This window comes from Nanorana parkeri, unplaced genomic scaffold, assembly GCF_000935625.1.
Source record: "Nanorana parkeri isolate BGI_ZX_2015 unplaced genomic scaffold, ASM93562v1 scaffold424, whole genome shotgun sequence".
Taxonomy (NCBI): Eukaryota; Metazoa; Chordata; class Amphibia; order Anura; family Dicroglossidae; genus Nanorana; species Nanorana parkeri.
In genome coordinates, this window is record NW_017306692.1 from 918201 (window position 1) to 931061 (window position 12861).

Sequence of the window (12861 nt, forward strand, 5' to 3'; positions counted from 1 at the left end):
GAGCAGAGCCAGCTGTACCCACCCCCTCACCGTCCGTTCCGCCAGTCAGCGCTGGAGGATCGGACAGGGGAGGGGGGGAATCCTTGCAGGGAGCCATGAGTGTCGGCTCTCTGCACGGATAGATCGAGAAGTGAGTGAGCGACGGTATGTGTTCGCTCACTTCCCAATCTACTGAGCCGACCTGTGACAGTTTCATTGTCGCAGGTCAGCTCAGATTATGAGGCTGAGTAAAAATCACTCACCTCATAATTCTCCTTGAAGCAATCAAAACGCAATCATGCTCTCTGTGGTTTTGCACCCCATTAAACATTTGTCAAATCCTAAAAAGAAAGCAACGACCAGCGCCAAAAGAACCCTCCTGTGGCCCCAGAAAAATTCCCTGGAATCCAGGACGGCCGCCCCGCTACAGATAAGGGATTCTGAACACTGCATAAAACCATAAAACACCGGGCGCCTGACCTGGTGCAATAATCCTTTTTAATAATGAAATAAAATGCAATAAGATATACTCACAAAGGGAGACAAAAAATGAACATCAAATGGACTGATAGTCCTCAATAGATAAACTGCTCTGGAGGCGAATAATCCAGGAGCTCTACTGAACCGCAGAGTCACGCTACCTCTTGCTAAACGCGTTTTCGGGGGCACTCCCCCTTCTTCAGAGCTCTGTGTTATTTCATTATTAAAAAGGATTATTGCACCAGGTCAGGCGCCCGGTGTTTTCTTATATTTGTCAAATCCTGTTTGAAACTTGACTAACCCAGATTTAGCCACTATTTCCACTGAAGTGTATGGGGGGCACATCCTGTTAGCAAATTATAGGCATCTTTAGGGATAATAGGCAAGCTAATAGGCTAAAAAGGCATGGAAATTACATGGATGGGCGCTGGCATGGAGAACATGTGCAAATGCAAAAAAATAAAAAAAAAGTACAGCGTAGAGAGGGCCTTTTTATATGGCTTTGAGGGCGAAATTGAAAATATCTAATTCCTTTACTGTCAGAGCCATTTTTGCACACATTTAAGGCCTGAAGTTTTCTTAAATTCCCCCAAATTATATATTTTCAGTAAAAAAAATGTATGTTGCATGATATTAGCGGAATTGTTTATTGAACCCAAATTTTCATTAAAAAAATACGCTTAAAGTTCATTTTAATGCACATAAAACACAATATATTACCCGATTTTTGCTAAAAAAGGAGGTTGTGTGGAGTAAATAGATACCAAACTTCAAAATGTCAAGCTTCAAAATTGTCTGCGCCCGTGAAATTGCAAAAAAAAAACACAGTACCCCAAATTGTCTATAGGTGACCAAAAGCTTTTACAGGTCATCAAATGAGTTAGCCTTGAATAATGGCCCAAAAATGATTGCTCTCTCTGGCATGTGAGCCAATACGTAACCTGTGTGGCATGTAGGGGCGGAGCAATGTATTTTTTTTTTTTCACTGAACTTCATTTTGCTATCACAGAGGGGACTTATAAGCCCCCTTTGTGATAGCACTTTAGCGGTGGCAAGTCCTCCTTGCAGATACCTTAGGGATCTAATAGAAATCATTGTCGCTTCTGGGTTTATTCTGCAGGGAGGAAATCAGTGGACAGATGTTCACTGGTCTCTCTCAGCTTACACCCACCATGCAATTTATATGTGTTGTGAGGATTAGCTTCAAATGGTAGCGCATTCAGTACACTTCCACTCGTAGACAACTTCTTTTTAGGGCATCCGGCCCACTTTTATTTAAACATTCATATAAGTTTTTCCCTCACAAGGCTTTCTCCAACAGGTTAAACACAAAATGTAGCTTTTCCCCTCAGCAATATAACATTTCCTACATCGCACCGACTTCAGGTTGTCTTTTTCTACAAAACCTTTCCCACAAAGGCTGTCTCAAAACACACTTGCCACACAGGCTGGTTTTCACCACACAGGTGATCCGCTCTCCCCAGTCTGCCAGGCACACAGCCTGGTTCTAGGGTGGGGCCCCTTTCTAAAGGTGGCCACACACCTTACGATTATCGGACGACACTTTTCGTCCGATGATCGAACCGTCGTACGATTGTCGTACGGCAGCTCAATTATGCACCGATTATCGCAGGCTTCAATTAGCCGTAATTAAAGAAAAGCACCTGGACGAATTGCGGTAATCAACCGCACGTATTTTCGTTTGGGCATGAGCAGTGTAGCTCGTACGATTTTTGACGTACGGAAACGCCACTAACCTTGCAATAATCGTACAATCGGCCAAAGTTTTCGAACATACTTTTTTTTTTTAAAGTCGTACGATTGTACAGTATTTGCGGTTGTACACTGCCCATACACCTTGCGATTATCGGACGAAAAGTCGATCGCATACGATTATCGGACAAAAAGTTGATCGCGTACGATTATCGTAAGGTGTGTGGCCACCTTTAGGAGGCTGGGAGTTCTTGTAGAGGTCTTAACAAGCCAGCTAGCTTCAGCTGGGCTTGTTACCTCCAAGCCTCCAGCCCTCTCAGCACTTCCCCCTAGAGGACAAGCTTTAGTATAACACCTGAACCTGGGATATACATCTATGCCATTCTGGCTAGACCCAGATGTTTTTATCAGCCTGCTGCCACGTAGTACACAGTCTGCTGTCAGGAAAGTGATGTTTTTCTCAGATATTCTTAGTGACAACATACACCGGCAATGAATACTGGACTGCGAAATAGATTTTTTTTTTCCTTTACAAATAGCTTAGCCTACATACAACAGCAACCCAATCTGCTTTGTTGTACTTAGAAAAAAATGACTTTTTTTCCAGGTACTTTTAGCAGCGACACATGCATTTTATTCAGTCCTAATAGGCCAGCCAAATAGAAATTAGAATATGAATTAAAAGACAGCAGCAGGACATTTTTAATAAGGGAGAAACTTGCTACAAAATGAGTCTATTCCAGGAAAAGTCAGTTTCCTAGAACCACCCCCCTCCTACTTGCAGGTCATAGCCCTCTCCTCTTCTGGGAGTGTCTAATTACTCTCTGTGCTGGCCAAGCTCCTCCGACCCTCCCCTAACCTTCTTACTTTACCTTTAATGTAGCTGCTGAAGGAAGGATCCAAGGAAATACTATGGTGTCACTAAATGAGACCCTGTCACTACCTCTTTAAATCCTTGCACTTAACAATCGTGCCTTTGCTTTGACAAAACTCTGAATGCTTGCTAAACTACAGCCTTCAATTCGCTGCAGCTCAAATTGACATTTCCAGAAGTGTTAGAGTTGAATAGGCTCTCTTCGTTCATGCTTGCCCACAGCCTCACTCTCGCTTCTCCTAGCACAGCCTTACCCTCTACGCTTTGTCAGCGCAGAGGCTGTGCAGCTCTCCGTGCAGAAATGCTCAGGATCTTACAGCACACATGCAAGAGTCTGGAGCATTGTGATTAGACTGACAGGTCCGTGGCAGCTGGGGCTGACATAGAAGACAATATGGCAGCACCCAGTAGAACATGGACAGCATTTTCAGGGTATTGACCAAGGTTGAGGGACCCTTGGACACAGCAATAGTAAGTAATCGATGGAACAAACAATGACAACATCTTAGGGACAGGGTCTCTTTGAAGTAGATGGAGACCTAGCACATCATCAAGGGACCAACTGTTTAATTTGCAGTCACATGACTGGTATTCCTCACTCTGCATCCCTTCTCTGATCAGCGGTGGGAGGAGCTTTCCCCTCACTATTGACATCAGGATGGTAACTGCCATGCAAGAGACTGTCAGGGATACCGGCACAGGTGACCCCACACCTGCGCAGGTACCCACACAGGCAGACCAAACATGTGTGACCACACAGGACAAGGCAGAATGTATGATATACCGTTTTAATATGCCAACCAGAATAATACAACAGAAACAAGTCTTAGCAACCAACTACATCTAAACAACACCACATGCAAGAAGAAACAGGCAAGCACACCCAGGGAGCAAAGCAAAACACCAGGGGAACTAAGGGACGAAAGGTCAGGGTACAAGGAGCTAACAGGACTCAGGAACATAAACAGGTCACGGTTCTGGACAACAAGCAGGGAACATACACAGGATACAGGACTCGGGACCAGCAGCAGGTTACAGGACAGGGGACTCAGGCTTAACAGGAAACAATACTGAGCCACAGACCTTACTGCAGTGAGGGCTTAAGTAACCTCCCAGGGAGCACCAGGTGGTGGATGATTGGTGGCAGCTGGGAGACACCTGCAGGTGAGCACCGGAGTTGCAGTTTCCAGCACCACCCAGTGGAGGTCTGGTACCTAGCAGTTCCTGGCTGCCTGGAGACCCCCACAGGTGAGTACGCAAACTGCAGGGCTTAGCTCCAGCGCCACCTGGAGGCACTCCGGATCCTAACAGACTGCCTGGGCAGTGCCGGGGCACAGTACACAACCGTGCCACCCAACTTTAAACTTTCACAATAAGGGAAAGCCTGGAGAAGAGATAAGAACTTGAGCTCATTTCTAGACAGGAGCATGTAATATACAGCACAGCATAAAGATTGCAGTGGTTATGATGATGTAAATATAAAATGTCCATGCATTTTTCTTAAATACAAGCTCCTTTTGAATGGCATAGTTGTAGGCCCTGAGGGGCGGGCTTCCGATGACTGCAAATAGGCAGTTTGCGCATGCGCGTGCGCACACCGGCCCGTTCGGCAGTTGTCGAACAAGCAGGCCACTAACTCGCCGAGAACCGTACGATTTTCGGCGGGTTTTCAAGCCTGCTTGCTCGACAGAAGACGTGCGACCGTACAGTAGAAACGGTCGCACGCCTTCCATACACTTTGCGATTATCGTACGATCGCGGGATTTCCCGCGATTCTCGTACGATAATCGTACAGTGTATGGGCACCTTTATAGTTGTCATACAATGTCACTGTCACCAAGTGTGACTAAGAACATCGCCTTCATGAGGGGGGTTGAAATAAAAAAAATTAACCTCTTAAGGTGACAAACAAATCTGCAGCCCAGCTGCAGAATTTCATTATAAGCGGTTCATTTTTATAATATTGGTAGTATAAAAAGATATTTATATGTATCATTTTTATTTTACATTTTGTTTTTACACTTTCCACTATTTAAAAAAAACATTTTTTACACTTTTATTTATTTAATTATATCAAGCAGTCATTGTGAATACATATCACTATGACTGCTTGATGATTGAATTATTTTTTGGTTATTTTTAGGCTGCTCCAAACTTAGGAACAGCCAACAATAACCTTAGTGACAGCATTTCAGGATCAGATGTCACTAAAGGCTTCTGATCGTCCCCAGAATGATCAGAAGGCTGATACAATGTTTCAGAACAGAAACATGTAGCTAAATGTTTCTATTGTGGCAGTGTAAGCCAATGCCACAGAGTAGTATGGCGACTTTGGCACCCAGGACTCTCAGCCAAAGGGGCTGAGAGGGTCCAAAAAGTAAAGCATGTTATAACGAAGAGCCTGGCTTTTCAGGTTCTTCCAGGTTTTCCTAATTGTAGCTGGGATCTGGAGCTCTGGAGATCTCTAAAGGTGCCCATACACTGCACGATTCTCGTACAAGAATCGCGGGAAATCCCGCGATCGTACGAGAATCGTGCAGTGTGAATGAAGACGTGCGACCGTTTCTACTGTACGGTCGCACGTCTTTTGTCTAAGGAGCACGGTAGAAAACCGGCCGAAAATCTTACGATTTTCGGCTGGTTTGAACGGTGCTCGGGAGACAAATGCCGAACGGGCCGGTGTGCGCACGCACACACTGCCCGTTTAGCATTGCGGTCATCGGAAGCCCGCCCCTCAGGGGGGGCTTGCGATGATCGCAAGTACGATCTGCCTGTCCAAGATGAGCAGATCGTACTTTTTTTAATTATTTACAACCATAAAGTGTATGGCCACCTTTAGAGCTCTGGGTGGGATGAGATCTCCAGTCCTGGGGCCTGGTGTTTCCAATGACCAGCCTGGGCTGATCAGGTGGCTGAGAGCAGCCTCATTAGGAAGCCAGCTCAGCACTCAGAGGGGAGTGTTGGAGTTGTGTGTGTGCAAGGAGGCACACGGACACACGCAGACTCGGGTGCGTGCTGGACTTACAAGGAACAGCCGGGGGAGGCTGGGAGAGGTCAGGAAGGTCGGTGACCCCAGGACCGCTGGGACACACTGCTGAGAGAGCAGAGTGAGGGCTCATGAGGAAAGCTACTGAGCCATATAAAGGACTGTCTTATGTTGCTGCAAGCTATTTTGTGTTTGCCCTTTAATAAACTGCATTTTACTTGATTTACCTGGACTACAGTGGAGTGTCCTTGTTACACTATGCAGAAACATTGTAGCAAAAAGTCGGTACACATGGATTTCCCAATCTGTACCAGATGTCAAACAGTGACAGCAAGTGAGGTAAATACCGCTCTGCTATCGCTGTCAGACACCCGATTCCTAAAAGGGATCGGGTGCCTGAAAAAGCTTAAAACTTGAATTAATGGATGTTTGATTTTCAGCGGTTACCGGCATTACAGAAACCCGAATAGCTGATACCGTACAGTGTACATATCCCATATCGAAGGGTGAGAGTCTTCCAATGCATGGCCTCTCCAAGGCTTGTCAGAAAAACTTCCAGGTAGGCGAGCTCTCACACCCCCTTGTCCTGCCTAATGACAGAACACAACGCACATTGGAAGTGCGTCCACAGCAACACAAGAATGAGCGCCCTGGATTCTTCAAAACCTGTACATGTGAACTAACCCTTTTTTGAGATGGTTCCGGGTGTGAAGACATCACATCTAAGATGGCACATGGCTTTTGATTGTCTACAAATGGGAGGCGTTTACAGATAAATACCATTCATATAATACATTAAAGGAGAAGTATTGAGAGAGTAAAAGATATTCAAAGTTCAAAAATGTCACCAGCACACCAAAGGTAAAGTGAGAATCAATCCATTTAATGACACGGCATTGTCATGAAAGTGCAAGCGCTTTCGGGGCCGCATAGGGTCCCCTTCATCAGGCTCAAAATGACACCAAGTGTAACAACAACAAAAACCCTTTAAATAGGCATATTACATGTGAATACAAGGAACCTCCTACCCCTGGACACATCCCATAATAACACGTAATCACAGGTAATATGCCTATTTAACCAGTTGACATCCGCGGTGTTAAACCCCCTTCCCATCCAGGCCATTTTTCAGTATTCAGCGCTGCGGTACTTTAACTGACATTTATTCCGTTATGCAGCGCTGTACTGAAATGAATTTTATACCCTTTTTTGGGGACAGATAGAGCTTTCTTTTGGTGGTATTTATTCACCACTGGGGGTTTTATTTTTTTAATATATTAAGGAAAAATTACCGAAATTTAAAAAAAAAAAACTATGGACCCGCTGATCGCCTATATGTGTAACACCCGGTAACGGGTGTGTGCACTGATCGGGTCTTTTCTGCCCGTGCGTGCCCGCTAGGGGGCGTGCGCGAGCAGAAAAAAATTGCCGTCTGGAGACGGCAACCCGCAGATGCAGCAGTGCCGTCCGTCTGTTTTTTTTACTACGGGCGGACGGCAAGAGGTTAAAGGGTTTTTGTTGTGGTTACACTTGGTGTCATTTTGAGTCTGATGATGGGGACCCTGTGCGGCCCCTGAAAGCGCTTGCACTTTGATGAAAATGCGGTGTCATTAAATGGATTGAGTCTTACTTTACCTTTGGTGTGCTGGTGACATTTTTGAACTTTGCGTATGCTGTACGGTGCCATCCGTAGTCATTACAAGCACCCACCTGGCCTTTACAGGTTGAAACCATACCGGTAAGGAGTGCAGCAAGACGCATCTGTATTAGTAAAAGATATTCTTCCCAAAGGTTTGAGCTGGCATGTGACACTGCAGTTGTCACATGCTGGCTCTATAGATCAAGAACTGAGCGATCACAAACCGCTGATCACTCAGCTCACGGCTTCTCCCTGCAGATGGTAAATGTCAGTCACTGCTCCCTGCTGGGATTCCCACCTCCCTCTTTCTGTTCCTCCAGTGCTCATTGGAGGGACAGGCAGGGGAAGGGGTGGGCACAGCTGGCTCTAGAGAGGCAGAGCCAGGCGTCAATCAGGCAGCAAGGTGGATCCTGACAATATTGTCTGTATCCTTCCTGGCTGCAATGCGGCTCTGCGCGGTCAGCATATAGCCAGCCGTAGCCCGCTAGATGCTGACTATGGTCACACGACTACATTTGTAAATGAACTCCTTTGACCCAAAAGAGAACTAATGCCAAAAAAGGTTTGGCTTTAGTTTTCCTTTAAATACACACATAGGCTTGTGGAAATATTGTTTACTGAAAGGAATAATCTCGTGACATGGCTTCTTTAACTGACTGAACAAAACTTGCATGCTCGCCTCACTTTATCTACTTATAAGCACAGCTTGAATGCTAGGCAAGGGATTCCCGCCCTAACTTTGAGCTAAGTGACGTAGCCGATAGAACGTGCGCGCCTCCTGCGCCTCATCACATACGTTTCTCAACCACACTCCAAACTAACTAATCAGAAACCCGCCTGGGATCCGCCCACCTCACGCTGCACGTAGGTGCGCGACGAATGAGACGGTACGTGATGTTTTGACGCACAGCAAAGGAAAAGGAAGAGGCGGGGCTAAAGGTTCAGTAATGGTTGCCGCGATGTTCCCGGGTGTGTGATAGGCCTGCGTGTTAGAAAATATTACCCTTCGAGACTTCTCTCTGTGCCTGGTTTTGAAGAAGTAAAGCCCTTAGAAGTCACGAGACTGCTGCGATACTTGGGAGGAGGTGAACGCGGATAGCCCGTAGCAGCGGGAACAGGCAGATCGCTGTGCCTCCGGAGCTGGACGTGGAGACTCTGACATATGTAAAGCATCGGACAGCTTTCATTCCAGTGTCAGGCTGCCGACAGTTGTCACGGCGGTGACTGTTCTCAGGTAATTGCATTTTAATAACTCGCTCTGCTTTCCTGCGTCTGCTGTGCAGCATGGTGATGCAGAGGGGGCGGGCCCCACGCAGGACTAAGTGTCACGTGTACAGGTCGGCTGGTCAAGAGATTGCTAAAATGACCTGTTCAGTGCGGAGAACTTGTTGCTAAATATTGCATCTGCCCTAAATCATGTCTGGCCTGCTGATCACAAATACGCAGGATATTGTGCTGGCATACACCATGAGCATTATGCATAAGCAGGCAAACGCAGCATTCCAGCTGATGTGGAGCTACAAGTCCCATGAGGCATTGCAAGCTTGACAGGCATGACTCCCAAGAGCAGAGAAATGCTGGGATTTGCAGTTTCACCCCACCTGGAGTGCTGAGGTTGCCTACGGTTGTCATGGAGTGTGCATTGATTGGCTCGAGGCGTATTCTGATTTAAACCATATAGCAAAAAGTAAATGTTTGTTTACTCATTTGTTGCATTAGAACTTACAAAGCATTCTAACTGAGATCAGAAAATGGCGGCTGCAATGCTCAGGCTTCTTCTGTCTGTCCGGGAGTTATCAATGGATGGATTTCTGTGGAGATGTTACTGTACTGACTCCATTGACAACTTTGCAGTGGCGATGGTGTGTTACATTTATAGATCTGTGAATGGATGATATAACTACATGAATACACCTTGTGTGGTTTTTCCAATATATCTATGGCCACGCTGATGTCGGCAAATAGATGACATCGGTAGTATTACAAATGTAGGAGCCAGAGATCTGCAAAATGTTGCATGTGCGAGGGTGACAAAAGTGGGCAACTTTTTTCATGAGGTTGCACCGAGTACAGTACCCACAAGGGAACATTTCTTAAGGTTCAGACAGCCAGTTACCTGTTGGAGGTTTTGGTAGAGTGAAATCAGCATGTACAAGTTGGTTCTAAACCTGGCCATACACCTATAGATTATCTGCAGATTTTCTATGGTCAGATGGAAAAAGTGCAACAGATTCCTCCATCTACGTTAAACTGTGTGGATGGAGGAATCTCCCACTGGCCCAAGCTTCAGTATCTTGCTAGTCGGCCCCGCTGGCTGTCAAAATACCTGAACAATCTGATTGGCTGCAGGCATTCGCAGTGGGTGGATGCAATGGCCAGGTGGCTATTGCAATTTGAAGTAGCCAATAGCAGGCTGACTATTGCTCCCGACCACTGCCTGCTGTGTTTACATTCAGCTGTCATTTCCCGGCTAAAGCCATTGAAGTGGAAAGGTGACACTAGGGGGTATAATAGACCCCTAATGTCACCTTTAAAGAAAACCTGTCATCTTCAATGTGCAATTTAAAGTCCCCTGCAAATGTGCGCATACGAGCGGAAAAATAAGTCGGGTGCACCTACGTACAAAAAGGCGATTGCGCTACACATGTCGATTATCGCCGCTTGCGCCAGTTAAAACTGTATTTGAAAATTGCAACTGTTGAAAATAAAGCTTTGTTAGTTTAAAAAAAAAAAAAAACCTGGCGCCTAACTTTTTTAGCTGGCTCCTAGATTCTAAGAAAATTTGTCACGCCTCTGGTCTAGGTTGTTGGCTACGAAGTGCCATTTACCCATTTTATACTAGAAAAATTATTTCTTTAAAAAAAAAAAGAAAAAAAAAAATATATATGTATGTGTGTGTAAAGTATTGGGACACCCCTCCAAATCATTGGGTTCGGGTGTTACCATCACCTCCATGGCCACAGGTGTATAAAATCAAGCTCCTAGGCATGCAGACGCTTCTACAAACATTTGTGAAAGAATGGGTCGCTCTCAGGAGCTCAGTGAATTCAAGCGTGGTACCGTAGTAGGTTGCTACCTGTGCAATAAGTCCATCCGTGAAATTTCCTCGGTCCACTGCTAGTGGTATTGTACCAAAGTGGAAGCAACTGGGAACAACAGCAACCCAGCCACGAAGTGTTAGGCCACGTAAAATGACAGAGCGGGGTCATTGCATGCTGAAGCACACAGTGCACATTAGTTGCCAACTGTCTGCAGAGTCATTAGCTATAGACGTCCAAACTTTCGTGTGGCCTTTCGGATTGGCACAGCAGTGTGACGAGAGCTTCATGGAGTGGGTTTCCATGGCCGAGCAGCTGCATCCAAGCCTTACATCACCAAGTGCAATGCAAAGCGTTGGATGCAGTGGTGTAAAGCACGCCGCCACTGGACTCTAGAGAAGTGGAGACGTGTTCTCTGGAGTGACGAATCAAGCTTCTCTGTCTGTCTGGCAATCCGATGGACGTGTCTGGGTTTGGCGGTTGCCAGGAGAACGGTACTTGGCTGACTGCATTGTGCCAAGGGTAACGTTTGGTGGAGGGGGGATTATGGTGTGGGGTTGTCTTTCAGGGGTTGGGCTTGGCCCTTTAGTTCCAGTGAAGGGAACTCTTAAACTTTGTGGGAACAGTTTGGGGATGCCCCCTTCCTGTTCCAACATGACTGTGCACCAGTGCATAAAGACATGGATGAGCGAGTTTGGGGTGGAGGAACTTGACTGGCCTGCACCTCAACCCGACAGAACACCTTTTGGGATGATTTAGAGCGGAGACTGCGAGCCCGGCCTTCTCGTCCAACATCAGTACCTGGCCTCACAAATGCGCTTCTGGAAGAATGATCAAACATTCCCATAGACACAGTCTTAAACCTTGTGGACGCCTTCCCAGAAGAGTTGAAGCTGTTATACTGTCACGGATCGGGGCTCACGGGTATAAACTGGAATCCGGTATGTGGACCCTTTCTACTACACTGGCAGGGACACTTCGAGGAAAAGTACCAAGCAGACGACTCCTGGAGCTGGAGTACTAGCAGGGTGCAGAGCAGGGGAACTGAATGAGGCAGTGGAAGACAGACTGGTAGGTCAAGGTACTAGGCAGGGGGCAGCAATGCTAGGTAGGTGGCATGGGGTGCCCCAGGATGTGGAATCTAAGGGCCAGCCGGTCTTCACCAGAGCTCCTGATGGTGGAGATGGACTTGGCTGCGTGCTGACCCCCAGGCCACAATGCCTAGGTTCACCTAACAGCCAAGAATGGTTGACAGGGCCAGAGTTCTGGACAGGTTGCAGACACCCACACAACAGACCAAACAAAGGTCAGGGACAGGCAGATGAATAGGACTTCCAGGGACAATCCAACGGAAAGGGACAGACGGAAGACAAAGATTTCTTAATGGTGAGCATGGGCTGCTCGACACCTTCCAGGTTGTGGCCCTCTAGTGCACCCACACAGATGCAAAGGACTAGTTGAAGCACCGGGGAACTGGGAACAAAACCGGTAGGGATGAAACTTGAAACCAAGAGGAGGAGGATAGGAACAGTGGCACACAATGAGAGAGTCACAAGCAAAGGTGCAAAATGCACAGCAGAGAGTATACTGAAGAGGGTAGCTAAGCAAGGACACAGGGGAAGGGTAAGTAGCTTAGAGGCACACCTAGAAGCAGGAAGGTGTAACATACAAAAGTAAGCAAGAGATGTGCATTGCACATGCATACAAAGAAGCAGGATAACAGAGGGAAAAGTACATAAAGAAGCACAAAGGGATATATGCACACAAGGGGTGTGCAGACAAGGAAGAATACGAAGAGAAGGTGATGAGATAATCCAACACAGCTACAGGGTACGAGAGGAGCACAGAAGTAAAGCGGTGACTGCGAAGCAGAAGGAAGATACACTGGAAGGTAAGTCACGGAACTACAGTGCGAAAGAGAAAGTTAGGCTGAAGTACAAGGAAGCAAGTAAATGGGAGGAAGCAAACACACAAAGGCTGGAGAGGGAAAACACAGAAGTAGTGAGGCAATGAAAGGAGTATAGAGAGACTGACGGCACTGAAAGCAATTCAAGGGTTTCTAAACTCCATTTTTTGCCTGTATCGAATGCTAGCAAGCAGTCCATATATGCAAAAAGTTTTTTTTTTTTTTTTTTTTTAAATTCAATCATTT

General features: G+C 46.4%; 1 protein-coding gene across 1 annotated transcript in view; it reads left to right on the forward strand.

Annotated features, from left to right (window-relative positions):
• The first annotated feature begins 8581 nt into the window (after window positions 1–8581).
• The window catches only part of AHCTF1 (AT-hook containing transcription factor 1), a 64595-nt gene continuing 60315 nt past the window's right edge, over window positions 8582–12861 (forward strand). The window contains exon 1 of the mRNA XM_018559970.1: window positions 8582–8905. The gene's annotated coding sequence lies outside the window, so the exon portion shown is untranslated. The remainder of the gene's footprint in view (window positions 8906–12861) is intronic.